Source organism: Emys orbicularis, chromosome 9 (assembly GCF_028017835.1).
Source record: "Emys orbicularis isolate rEmyOrb1 chromosome 9, rEmyOrb1.hap1, whole genome shotgun sequence".
Taxonomy (NCBI): Eukaryota; Metazoa; Chordata; order Testudines; family Emydidae; genus Emys; species Emys orbicularis.
The window spans coordinates 94,636,717-94,650,884 of NC_088691.1; positions in this window are offsets into that span (position 1 = coordinate 94,636,717).

A 14,168-nucleotide genomic window follows, 5' to 3' on the forward strand; every position below is an offset into this window, starting at 1 on the left:
CTGTCTGTGAATTAAAAGCACTCATGTTTTCCTAGATGACCATGATCATTATGGGACTTAGCAGCCAACACTATTTCCATAACCTGCAAGTGGAGGATAAAATAAAAAAGAATCCTTTTTAAAGGTTTTGAAATTCCCCAGGGCCTTCTGGCTTGTTGGTGATTTGATTTATTAAAAATTTTATGCACCATTTAAGTGGAATGTTCACATTTCTTACTTGTAAAACTGCACAGTACAGCTCTGGCGCAAGTTTGAGGTCAAGCAGCTGTGTGAGAGATTTGGACTCATGAACCAGTCTTCCAAGTTGCCAGTCTTTAGCTGTGTAGCACTGTCTTTTGCCCAGTGGGTTTGACATCAATGATGTGTGAGAAAACAATGTCACTCCAGTTTTCAAATGTCTCCAAGTCTGCAGCAGTAGCCAACTGAGGGGCTGATAACTACAAGTTAGTATGTGAGATCATTAACGTCATGATTTCATTCTGAAAGTAACTTGTTTGTATTGGTGTGCGTGCAGTGGCACTGGAACATTTTTGGCAGCTGAGGCTGAACAGGGGTAAGGGAGCTGAGGCTGTGGCCACAGCTAGGGGCGGGTGTGGGGCCAGGAGCGGAGCCCTGGGCAGGGGCCAGCAGCTGGACCCCACATTAGGGGCCCGGAGCAGAGCCCCATCTGTGGGGCCTGGCACGGGGCCCCGGGAGCGGGGGGCCACGAGCGGAGGCCTGGGAGCAGGGGGTGGGGCTGGGTGCATTGCCCCGAGCACGGGGCCAGCAGTCGGGGCCCCAGGAGCAAAGCCATGGGCGTGGGCCCCAGGCACAGGGCCAGCGGCTGGGGAGTGGGGCTGGCGGCTGGGACCTGAGCCAGGGAGTGGAGCCCCAGGCGTGGAGCCAGTGGCCCTGCATAAAACCTGCTGCAGCACCCCCTGCACCCCTACTTCCCACGCCTATGTGTGCGTGTGACACAAATAATGGATATTAGCACAACTAAAGTGTCGAGTTTCACCGTGATGCAGGCATGCAAATCCCAGGCGTGCATCTCTTACCCCCCGGGAAACCAGAGGCAGCACTGAATGCACTGAGTGGACCAGAATGTCAGCAAATGTATGGTGGGGAGAGAATGGCAACTTGCACTAAGTACCATAAGAGCACTTCAAAGTGCTGCTTTTCCCAAAAGCATCCAAGAGGCTTAGAGGAAAGGTGTGTGTGTGGGGGGGGGGTTGCGTGAGAATGGGCACTGAGGGGTCGTCTGTTTACAGCACAAACTTAGCAATCATAAAAAATTGATCGTTTCATCAGTCTGACTTCATCATATGCAAACTTCAAAAATTGAAGTACTTAATCATTTTCTCTGTTGTCACTGCTCAGGCTACCAGACAAAGTAGAGCATGCCAGGTGGATTTTCCCCTACATTTACTTTTCAAATGCATTCTCGTGTGCAAATAATAGAGGAGGGATTGGCACCACTGTCTTAGAATGGTGCTAGAACAAGCGGGGGGAGTAACAAAGCATTACATGAAGGTGAAATACAAGACTGAGACACTGGTGGTTCTTTTTACAAGAGTTAACTATAATGATCTTGACTGATTGTAATCAGGGCCGGCTCTAGGCACCAGCAAAACAAGCTGGTGCTTGGGGCAGCACATTTTTAGGGGCGGCATGGCCGGCGCCAGAATGCCGCCCCTAAAAATGTGCCCCGGCCGCCCTAGCTCACCTCCGCTGCTGCTGCTGCTGCTGCTCGCGCGCCACGGCGCACGAAACAGCTGATTCGCGCGCCGCTACTCGCCCTCCCTCCCAGGCTCTCAAGCCTGGGAGGGAGGGAGAGCAGCGGCGCGCGAATCAGCTGTTTTGCGCGCCGTGGCTGCTCGGGGTCTCCCCCTCCCTCCCAGGCTCTCAAACCTGGGAGGGAGGGGGAGATCCTGAGCGGCCGCGGCGCGCGAAACAGCCGTTTCGCACGCCGCTTCTCCCCCTCCCTCCTAGGCTTGAGAGCTTGGGGGGAGGAAGCAGGTCTGGGGATTTGGGGAAGGGGTGGAGTTGAGGCGGGGCCGGGGGTGGGGTAATTAAAAAACGGGGGGGGGGGGGCGGCCAAAATTGTTTTTGCTTTGGGCGGCAAAAATCCTAGAGCCGGCCCTGATTGTAATTCAGGTAATAACAAGAGCCGCGCAAACCTTTCATTAAGAAAATAAAAGCATGCGACACTCAGCTCATCTGTGGTTCCCAATGTTTGGTTCATTTTAAAACCCTTTAATGTTTAAAGGAAACATTTTTCTGTATCCTGATTAAAGATGGAGTTTCCCAATAACCTGAGGAGTGAGTCCATCAGTTCTGCTCACCAAAACCTATGCAAACCCACATTGGCAATGTTCTCACAGCTGCTGTAATTGCATTCTGCCCTTCTAAATTGCACCTCCATTTTTTATTGAGTATGATATCGTCTTTGTTTCCTGCCCTACCATGCTTTGTAACTGCCATTTTACACCCCAGAGGTGACTCTATATAAGGCCCTATTATTATTTATTAAAACCACTGTTGAATAATTTAGTTCAACTGGATCTACAAGAGCAAATGTCAACCATTATACAGCACATTTTGCTGCACAATTTTTCAGCTGTAGCTGTACTACAAATCTTGGGGCTGTAATATGGTGTTTCTGATAAATATTCCTGGAAGCAAGTCATAAAAGATTGCTGTGTAGTTCCTTGCACCACATGTTACTACCAAGTTAATAAAAACAGATGTCATTCTGACAATGAGCTGGCTAAACATGAGATACTGTAGCTCATTATCCCGTGGAAGTCTTCTGTCATATTTGATGACATTTTGTACATACCTCGAAGGTGTCTGGATAATGATCTGTGGCACAACAATGGTGGTGTGCTTTACAGGGGACAGTCAAGGACCCAAGTAAAGCACCAAGATGAACTTGCTTTGATGTGTTGTCAGGGTAGATGAAACTAAGACCACATCTGGGGTAATGAAAAATGTGCAATTATCCTAGGGGATTTTACTCAGCATTGTTGGGAAGACATGTAATTACATTTTTTGCTATGCCTGGTTACACTTCTGGAACTCTTCAATTTAGGTTTGATTATCTGATGATTACTAAAATTTCAAATTTCACTTCTTATTTTCTTGCATTTTTAGCTGGCACATTTGCCAAGACTGTCAAAAGACCCTGTGCTTTCCCCCAATGAGGGAAGGGAACCCACAGGTACAAACAAGCAATGCCTTTGGCAGGTGTCATGGAAAGCAGGGGTCAAAATGTTGTCAGAAAGGATTATAATCATTATGATTCACAATCACATATATAGTATTGTATTGTCAACTGGCAGGGCCAGAGTCTCTGGGACACCACGGTAGCTTTGATCAGGACAGTGTAGGATTCCCCATCTGCTGAAGTGGGTTTTAGCCCACGAAAGCTTATGCCCAAATAAATTTGTTAGTCTCTAAGGTTCCACAAGGACTCCTCGTTGTTTTTGCTGATACAGACTAACACGGTTACCACTCTGAAACCACTACATATGGTGATCCCTGGGCAGTACAGAGCTGCCAGTGGCTTCTCTACCGCATGTGTACACCCTGCCCCCCAACATAGCATCATATTCAAGGGAAAGGGGAGGGGTGTGTGTGTTCAGAAAACCCATGCTCCCTGATGATCCTTGGCTATAGGATTAGCCCTGGGGGCCATTGGTGTTGTTTACAGCTGCTTTCATGGTGTTCTAACCCCGGGGTGGGCAAACTTTTTGGCCCAAGGGCCACATCTGGGAATAGAAATTGTATGGCGGGCCATGAATGCTCACAACATTAGGGTTCGGATGGGGGAGGGGGGGAGGGCTCTGGTTTGGGGTGGGGGCTCCGGGGTGGGGTCAGAAATGAGGAGTTCAGGGTGCAGGAGGGGACTCCGGACTGGGGCAGGGGGCTGGGGCGTGGGGAGAGGCTCAGGGGTGCAGGCTCCAGGCGGCGCTTACCTCAAGCGGCTCCTGGAAGCAGCAGCATGTCCTTTCTCCAGCTCCTGCATGGCCAGGCAGTTCTGCACGCTGCCCCATCCGCAGGCACCACCCCTGCAGCTCTCATTGGAGCACCGGAGGGGGCCGCTGGAGTGGGGCCATTGGAGCGTGTAGGAGCTGGAGAGGGGCCATGCGGCTGCTTCTGGGAGCCGTGTGGAGCGGCTCCCAACCCTGCTCCCCGGCTGGAGTGCCGGAGCAGGGCAAGCCCCAGACCCCATTCCCCAGCAGGAGCTCAAGGGCTGGCTTAAAACAGCTGGCGGGCCGGATCCGGCCTGTGGGCCGTAGTTTGCCCATCCCTGTTCTAACCTGTGCCAGGAGACTATACCAGTGCTAAGATAGCTTAGTATTGGAAGCCTGCAGAGATATCTTAAACCCACCTTTGACTTTTGTCCTGTGTCAAGCTCAGTTCCACAAAGACAGTCAAGACAAAAGGAAACAAGATATGGAGCAAGTGTTCAGGTACGGAAAGATGTATGGGCTACTGGAGAGAAGATGGCGGGAAAGGATTCAGTGAGTGTTCAGGAGAGATTTGAAGAGAAGGCGGTTGGCAGACAAAACGCAGGGGCAGAATGAATAAAGAAGCGAAGCCACAGGTCAGAAGAGAGGAATGAGATGAGTGTAAGGAATAAATAGTGAAAGCAAAGATGTAGATGGAACCAAGATCATGTAAGGCCTTGAAACTGAGGACAAGGGCTTGAATTTGATGCATTAAGAGGCAGGGTGATTACTGGCCATTTAGATGGGCTAAATAGGGAGAGGCAGGAAGGCTGGAGGGGGGGTGTTGCTGAATTCATTTATTTTTCAATTACTGCACATGGTCAGTGTGGGGGGCAAGGCACATCCTTACCACCAGAGGAGAAACCAATACACAAGACGAAATGTAAATCAGCAACATGGCTGGTCCCATCTTTGTAAAGCCGAGCGTTCAATAGAACAGCGAGTGTGTGGTTCCTCCTACAGCTCCTTATTTTGGCAAAATGACTGAACACATTTGCAAAACTGGGTAAGACTGTGGCCCCCCCAGCTGGGCTGTGCAAGGTGGGGAGAGCACAGGAGTCAGGCACAATGTGGTCCTGGCAGTCTCCTGAGTGCAAGGACTATAAGCAAAGTGCATTAAAGTGAATGGGAATCTTTCAGGCCTCAAATAAGGTGCGTGCCAGGCAGCTCTAGTCTGTTCAGTCAGCAGAGAGTCAGAGAAGAGGCTAGGCCCAGAGGGAAGTGGATGCTGCATCCGTGCCATAGCAGCTGAAATCTCCCTGCACCCACTTGTGCTCTTTTAAGTACAGCCTGAGGCGCAATGTCACCCAGGGCTCCCATACAACATCCAAAGTGTGGCCCTAAAAGGCACAACGCCCCTGTCTGCCACCTTAGTATTGCAATGTTCCAAAATAGGCTGGACTTTTCCTCCCCCACCTCCACTGTAATGTGACTTATTCAAATTGACTTCTGAGGAAAGATGAAGAGAGTTAAATATGGAGCGTCTGGCTAAGCAACAGTTAAGTGAGGGCTTGATACGTCTGAATGCTTGAATGGCTGGAGAGGAATTACTGTATTTAGCGTGGAAAAAGAACCTATAACTTAGAGCAAAGGGATGCATTTTAAAAAGGGACATTTACAGGATAAACTTCCTGACATTAAGATCTATTAGACCTGGGGCATGAATCTCAGCAGGCCTCCAAAGCTTTAAGATGTGCATCTTAGATTTGTTCTTTATGTTAAGCTTCCTTTCTCCCGTGAGAAGGATGAAGTAAGATTGGATATATTTGCTATTGTCTGTGTGTGTTTAATACCATGCCCATCATCATGGTATCTGAGTGCCTCATATTGTGTAACAGCCTAAATCATCTTCCAAGCAGCCAGCCTGGGTGCGGGACAGGTCAAGGGGAGAGGAGGAGTCCACTGCAGGTCAAAGAACAGGAGTGCCTCAGCTCAGATATGGAGGTGTTGCCTCTGAGAGTGAGATAACAGTTCCTCTTCCATGACCTATTTGTCTTATCCACTGAGGCTGCTAATAAGGGCACTAGTTAATGCCAACTGCTATGCTTTTTTTTCAGAATCAAGTACTTGACCATGATGGACTATTAATACTATCAAACTCATTTAACAGAGGATACGGAACAAATATCAGTTTACAAAGCCTTTCAGCTGCTACTAATGTGGGCTGGATTTGAGTGAGCAACGGAGATATCATTACTTTTAATGATTCTTATTTGGTTTTTTTTCATATGTAGTACCGTAGGGGATGCATGGCAAATAACTGGCACCTATAAGTGGCACAAGGTTCTCTTACCCCATTACTAATCTCCTGAGCCATTACTCCCCCATTTAATTTTTAAATGCAATGGGTATGAAAGCATTGTGACTGTCTTTCTCTTTGCACAGGGACTAACTGAATTGAAAGAAGCATGCAAACAGCTAACAGATAATTTTCTCACTTCACCCAATGTCAAACAGTTTGCAAAGGAATACACAGATGATACAAGCATCTAGCACAGAGGTGGGCAAACTACGACGCGGGACCGTCCTGCCCAGTCCCTGAACTCCCGGCTGGGGAGGCTAGCCCGCGGCAGGGGAGGCTAGCGTGTGGGCAGCGCTCTGGACGGCAGGGTTGCGCGCTCCTGCCGAGCAGCACGGCAGTGTGTCTGGCTCCGGCTGGGCGGTGCGGCTGCCAGACATGCTGCTCTGAGCGGAATGGTAAGGGGGCCAGGGCAGGGGGGTTGGATAAAGGGCGGAGGTTTGGGGGGGCAGTCAGGGGATGGGGAACGGGGGGTGGGGATTGGATAAGCGTGGGAGTCCCGGATGGCCTGTCAGGGGGCGGGGGTGTGGATAGAGGTCGGGGGGCAGTCAGGGGACAGGGAGCAGGGGGGTTGGATAGGGGGTGGCATCCTGGGGGGCGGTTAGGGGCGGGGGGTCCTGGGAGGGGGCGGTTAGGGGACCAGGAGCTGGGGGGGTTGGATGGGTCAGGGGTTCTGAGGGGGACAGCCAGGGGGCAGGAAGTGGGAGGGGGCGGATAGGGGGCAGATAGGGGGTGGGGGCCAGGCTGTTTGGGGAGGCACAGCCTTTGCTACCCGGTCCTCTATACAGTTTTGCAACCCCAATGTGGCCCTCAGGCCAAAAAGTTTGCCCACCCCTGCTCTAGCAGCACCTCAGAACAGCAATATAACATAAGCCTTACAAAGTGCTGCTTCCTTCTGAAGGCTTGTGCTCATTATGTTGTGCCTTCTGTGTCCAAATGCAGAAACTGAAACAGCTACTTAACATGTAAAACAGTTGTTTTTTTTTAAAAGGCAAAAGGACTGCAGTTCTCTGTGTAAAGATGCAAAGTGCCTCATTTGCCATCAAAGTTAAAGAGGATGTCAGTGAGGTTCAGCTCCCAGAGGTCACTGTGGAGTCTGCCAAAAAAAAAAAAAAGAAAGAAAGAAAGAAGAAGAAACTATGAATAGTAATGAGCATCTCTCCGTGAGGTAAAACAAAGAGGACGGTATAAGACACATAGCTCAGCTACATGCAGAATAATGACATTGTGAGCAGTGCCTCTTGCGTACTACACAACTGAATGAAGGTGTGCACTGTGTGGGCTGAGAAAGCTTTGAAGCAATCACCAAGGATGAATTGTACTTTTAGGTGCAGATCGGGCTGGGGCTGTGCCAGACTACTCCTGGGGTGCGGTTCCCAAATGCTTTGTGGACCACTTCAGCGTACAGTGAGAGCTCATCTGCTACAGCACCCCTTTAGGGACTGTAGAATACACTCCATTTCTAGTTAGCTTCCTCCTAGTGCTCCCTAGATTCCTCCTACTCCTCCCTGCCTGCTTTGGTTCATCATGGGAGTGCAGGTGTAACGCTGACAGACCCCGGTCGTCATCAAACCGGGGACCTCTGGAGCTTATTGCATGAGCTTCTACCGCATGAGCTAAAAGCCAAATAGCTGGTAGCTAAGGCTGTAGAGCAGACTCATTTAACTCTCTCTCTCTCAGTGGTCTTGGTGCCACTAAATGGGACAGAGCACCACACCCAGAAGGTGTGAGGGTTACACAAGTAAAGCAGTCTTTGTTGTCCCATGAGTGCAGGGACTGCACAGATCTGGGCGACGGCGCGGGGGACAGACATTCTAACATGCATGTAATGGTATTCCTGGGCCATTGCAGAAGTGTAGAATTGCAGAGTTTAATAACACTTTGCTTGTTCCATCTCCTGACACACCCTTGGTGTGGCTCAGAATACCCCCTGTGTAGCATTCCTACAAGATGTGACGAGGGTTGCAGAACTTTCTACAGAAGGCCTGTTCCCCAGAGGTTCGGCACCACAGTGAATTCTCCAATCGTCACTCTCTGGAAGGTATGGGCTCAAAGCCAGTAGCTAATTGTTCTAATCTGTCAAAAAGCAATGGGTGGCAGTACAATGTAACTGGCCACCAATGCCTTATCTTTTCCTATACAATCTTTTATTATAAATGGGTACGTGGATAAACAGATAACTGGTTGTAGAACTAACATGTCAGTCAATCAATCGTGGCATTTTGGTTAAGTAAACAGAAAGTACCAATTATCTCATGAGAAATTCTATTGTCACCAGAGACTAATTCCACTCCTTACTGGGACAAATTTCCTGCACTGGGCCCAAGATTCCCAACCGTATTTTACTAATGCAAGAGGGTTGTATGAGATTCAGAGAGCTTCAAAACCATTGGATGATTACCCACTCTGAACTAGTTAATCCACCTCTGTTTCAAGCATAGTAATAAGCAGTTCAATTTACTGGATTGCCTGCTTCACAATACAAATGCAATGCAAAACCCTTACATTAATAGTGTTGCCCCTGTGCCATTCATGAGACAACACTATTATCGTTATTAACATATGCTGCGCTATGCGTATTAGTATTCAGGAGTGAAGTGCATGTGAATAAGAGACAGAATATTTTCAACAGCTAGCCCACCAGTCTGGAACTAATCCTGTTAGATGCCAGTATGACTGTAAATCTCAGCACTTTTAGATCACAATGCAAAAAATAGCTTCTTGGACCTAGTTTTACCTCAGGCCCTACACATTTAGGACTCAACTCTGCAAGCAATTATGGGTGTGATTAATGAGACTATTCACGTGGATAAAGTTAAGCATGTGCCTGAGGGTGTGTCTGTAGGAACAGTCAGTGCATAGGAAGCTGGGATGTAACTATCTCAGTAGCCTGCCATGTGTTCTTTGTCCATGCAGACCTTGCTGGTGTGTACTGAAAGTTCCCTAATGTGCTTGGATCTACCCCGCTTTAAGTGCACACCAGGCTAGTGAGAAGTAGATTTACACCCCAGCTTGCCATACACTGTTTGTGTAGATAAACAGAGGTGATGGGTGGCCATGGTTCAGCCCCTTCATATCTATCTCCACCTCAGGGGTGTAGGCACGACTTGGCTGGATCACACAGGGCCCACCCAAATCTGAGCAGCAGGCACAGTGTTTAAAATGGAGGGAGGTTATGTGTGTGTGTTGGGGGATGGGGAGAGGTGGCTTGCAGCCCGGGGGGAGGTGGGTTGCAACCCCAGGGGAGGAATTGATGTAGCCAGGTCACTAAAGGGCTTAGTCTTTTGTAAAGCTGCTGCTGCCTCATACTGCACCACTTCCCCATCAATACTGCCCGCAATTCCACCCCACAATACCCAGCTCCACTTAGTGAGTGACAGAGAGGTGGTTGGGCCAAAGAGTAGTGTGGTGACCCAGTTCACAGGCTCCTACTCTCAATCCCAGGCTCTGCGCTGTTCAACATTGGCACAGGCTCTGGCTCCATCCCATTCCACCCAGCTCTGGTTATTTCCTCCCCATTGGCAGAGATATGTTCTGCCTCTGCCCACTGCTGGGGAAGGGGCCTGGCTAAAACCTGATTGGCTGATTGTTTGGAACCTGACAACCAATGGGGAGGCACTAACTGGAGCTAGACAGAATGGGATTGAGTCGGATCCAATACTGATGGGGAAGCAGAGCTGACCAGAGTGGTATGAGGCAGCAGTAGCTTTACCAAAAGACTGAGCTCCTCCGAGACCTGGCTCAATCTTAAACAAACAAACATTCTGGGGCTGTGACCCCCTGCAACCTCTCTCACTTTAAGCACTGTGCTTGGTGCTCAGATTTGGGTAGATCTGCATGGTTATTGGGTAGGCCACGGCCCACCTTGGTCCACCTCTGGCTACAACCTTGCTCAAACCAGCCCACCCCCAAGAGTATTGCCATCAGTTGCGTCTGTAGGCAAGCCGTAAGTGTTTTCTGGTGCTTAAAACAAAAGAAGAAGAAAATCAAAACAAAACACACGTACAAGGAAAGAAAAATAAATTGCTATGCAAAATAAACAAATCCCATTCCCTGATGAATGGCTGGAAGAGTGAGAATAGGGCTTTGCACCATTTTTACACTCGCTTTTCGTAGGTGCAAACGACTACACAAGGTGCAAGGCAATGGAAAATCAAGTCCATGATCTTTAAATTGACTGTGTCCCTTTGAAATACTCATTCTCCTTCTTTGCATGTTTTTCATTAATAGCTGATAAGGCCAGAGGGGATCACTATGGTCATCTAGTCTGATCTCCAGTATAATATAGGCAATAGGACTTCCCTGAATTAACTTCTGTTTGAACTAAAGCATATATTTTAGAAGAACATCCAATCTTGATTTTAAAATTGCCAGTAGTGGAGAATCCAACACAACCCTTGTTAAGTTGTTTCAAAAGTTAATATTGTATGTTTCTTTTACTGCAGTGCGAACAATTTGGGTTTTTTTCTCCTCCATTTTATACTATCCCTCTCAGGTCTGAAATTCAGAAGGAAACAATGTGGGCAATGGATTAATGATTTTACATATCTATAGTTCTTTCATGCTATAAGTATGTCCTACTTTATACTGAAAATGTATAACGATCTATAATGGGGAGAATTTTAATGAATTGGGTTCATCATATTTGCTATCTTGCTGCTAGATTCTTAGTCAATCAAATAAAGGAATAGCCAACAGCCAATTCTGATATTCTTTAAGCAGGTCAGTCATAAGCCAATTAGCTCTACCTACTTCGTCTCCAAGGTCTGAATAAAATATAGCCTATTTTGATTAGAAGCACAGCTCCAAAATGCATGTCTTAAAATAGACTAAGAAAATACACAAAATCTCATGGAGTCATTAAAAAAGTCTTGATCATACTGAAGTCAATTACTGTAATACAGTTTCCCCTGACTTCTCACAGAATACAACTTCTAGATTCAGACTGTGTCATTCCAGTTTTATTAGATGAATGATGCAAGCACATTCTGCATTCATCCTGTCCTTTCAGTTCAGAATATGTCTTCTCTGGGCATTTGACAAATTAATTTGTATGAGATCCATCCTGCACTCCTTACTCAGGCAAAAGTCCTGTTGAACTAACTTCAGCAAGAGTATAAATGGGTGCAATCCCAAGTGAGGTCATACATGCACCAGAGATTTATTTGCCCAACCTTAACAGCTTTTCAATCATGAAATATATATATATGGGAAATACTTGTAATCAGAACTAGTTGAATAACAATAATCAAATCATTTGATTCAATGACTTTCATGATAACTTAAAAATAAATTACTCAAAGATCTTTTGTTTAATACCCAGCTTGTGTAAATAGAGCTGACTGAAAAAAATCACTAAAATGTGTGAATTAAAAAAAAAAAGTCTAATATTCACAATCTTTTTTCATTATTTGCCAGCCTCTATTAATAGTAAGTCTACATGGTCTTCTTTGCAAGTAGTAGTTAGTAATAAGAGCTGTGTGAATAACAGATTTTTTGCTTTGTTGGGAATTACAAAAAGTAAACAAAAATGCTTTTGGAATCAGACTGACAACAAATAACTTTTAAATTTTCAGCAAATCAAAAAGTCAAAAAAGTTTCATTTATTGGCAAACGAGACCTTTAGTTTTGACAAAATCAAAATATTTTGGTACTGAACATTTTTTGCCATTTTTAAAAATTTTAAAAATAGAATAAAATTAAAGGACATTTTGAAACAAAATGTCATTTCAAACTAAAAGGTTGAAATATTTAATTTAGAAAATATCAAAATGAAACACTTCAACTTTTAATTTTTTTTAAACAAACAATTTGACAAAACCAACATGAATCCATAAATATTTCAGTGTTGCCTATGGTGCCTTTTTTGGCCCCCCCAAAAAAAGTTTGGGTCAATTTTTTTTTCCAGTTCTAATAATGACGAAAAATAGCACAGATGTCAGGCAATGCTCATTACGGAGGTCACAGACATCTCTTACACAAATATTCCTTTTGTTAATTGAAATGTCCATGAGCACCTGGCACAGGTAGATATGTTGCAATGGAAGCCAGGATCTGACCCATGGTCATAGACCCTAATCTGGCTTGCACATAGTATATGCTTTAACTTGACTTCAGTGGGGAAATTCAGGGATGCATCAAGGCCTTAGAATGGAAATGCTTAGACACTTTAGCTATACTATATTGGCTTGAGAGTGTCTGGTAGGAGGAGCTGAGGCTGCAAAATAATAATAGCTAGACCTTAGCATTTTTCATCCCTAGATAGCAAAGCGTTTTACAAAGTAGGTCAGTATCACTGTCACAGTTTTACAGATGGGGAAACTGAGGCACAGGAAGGTGAAGTGACTTGACCAAGGTTACCCAGTAAACCAGTTGCAGAGCTTAGAATTGAGGCCAAGTCTCTTGAGTCTCAGTTTAGAGCCTTATTCATTAGGCCACACTGCCTCATGATCAAAGTACCTTACCAAACTTCTAGACATGGCAGGCCTTGAAACAGCCCCATTAATGGTGATGTAATAGTACGGGGTCTCTATAGACTACCTAACTAAGACGAGGTAGATGAGGCTTTTTTTTAAAAAACTAACAAAATCATCCAAAGCACAGGAGTTGGTGGTGATAGGGGACTTCAGCTACCCAGACTTCTGTTGGGAAAATAATACAGCAGGGCACAGATTATATGAACTCTTTGTTTGTACTGATTTATCCTTGATTCATAAACTGATTGAGCCAAGTTATCTGACGTCTTGATAATCTACACAGAGTATACAGCCTTTTGGTCAGTTCTTTTTGTGGTGTCAATTGATATTGATTCATTGAAGTCATTGGCGATACATTGATTTACACCAGCTATATTTTGGCCCTGTATTTTAAAAAAAGATATAGGAATACTCTTCATTCTAGCCTCTACATTTGCAACTTCAGATGTCACTGTGATGGGTGCCATCTTGGCCAACACATTGGGGATTGAACTGGGGACCTTCAGAGATAAAAGTATGACCTGTTACAGTTTGATTTGAAGAACAAAGTCTCTATTAGTTGGGACTGTAACAGACTCATATATGACAGTTCCACCAAAAGTAATAGAATTAAATATTTTAATTATTACTTAATTACTGAAACATCATTTCAATTTCGTTTGTTTTTTGGCAGATATAACACACCACCCTCAAAATATGATTATATTGATTCAAACTTACATCTAAGTCCTCTTGAAGTTCCATCAGTAGAGCTGGGTCAAACAATTTCCCCATCCAGTTACAGTTTTTGAGATTGTGACATTTTTCCCCATCCTGAATAGGAATGAAGATTTGAAATCTCAAAATTTTTCGCAAATTGATGAGCCAAAAAAATAAATAAAAAGCATATGGATCAGGTAATTTTGAAATGGTTTGTTTCAATTTTGAGCTTAAAAAAAAAACATACAAAAAACCCCAAAACAAAACAAAAAAACCCAACAACCTTTTCTTTAGTATAAATTAACTAAAATTTTGAATCAAATATCTTTTTGAACCAATACCTTTTCATTTTGAAAATATTAAAATGGGACATTTAATCAATTTCAAAAAAATTTCTAATTAGGAGATTCATCAAAACTGTCCTTTTCTGAGAAACAGTTACAGTTTTGACAAATCGACATTTTCCAATGAAAAAATATTTTGTCTGAAAAATACTTCTATTCACTAGTAGGTGAATCCTCACGTAATCCACAACCCTAATCCTAGTTTACTAAACTCTTGTTTTTCCAAATAAATATTGAAAAAATGATAAACTTTTTAGTTTCTATTTTATAACTCAGGAAGTTATGCTTCTGTCTCTTGTCTGAGAAGCTGTCATATGCTATCTGAAAGACTGCTAGATCTAATTGCTGTAGGCAT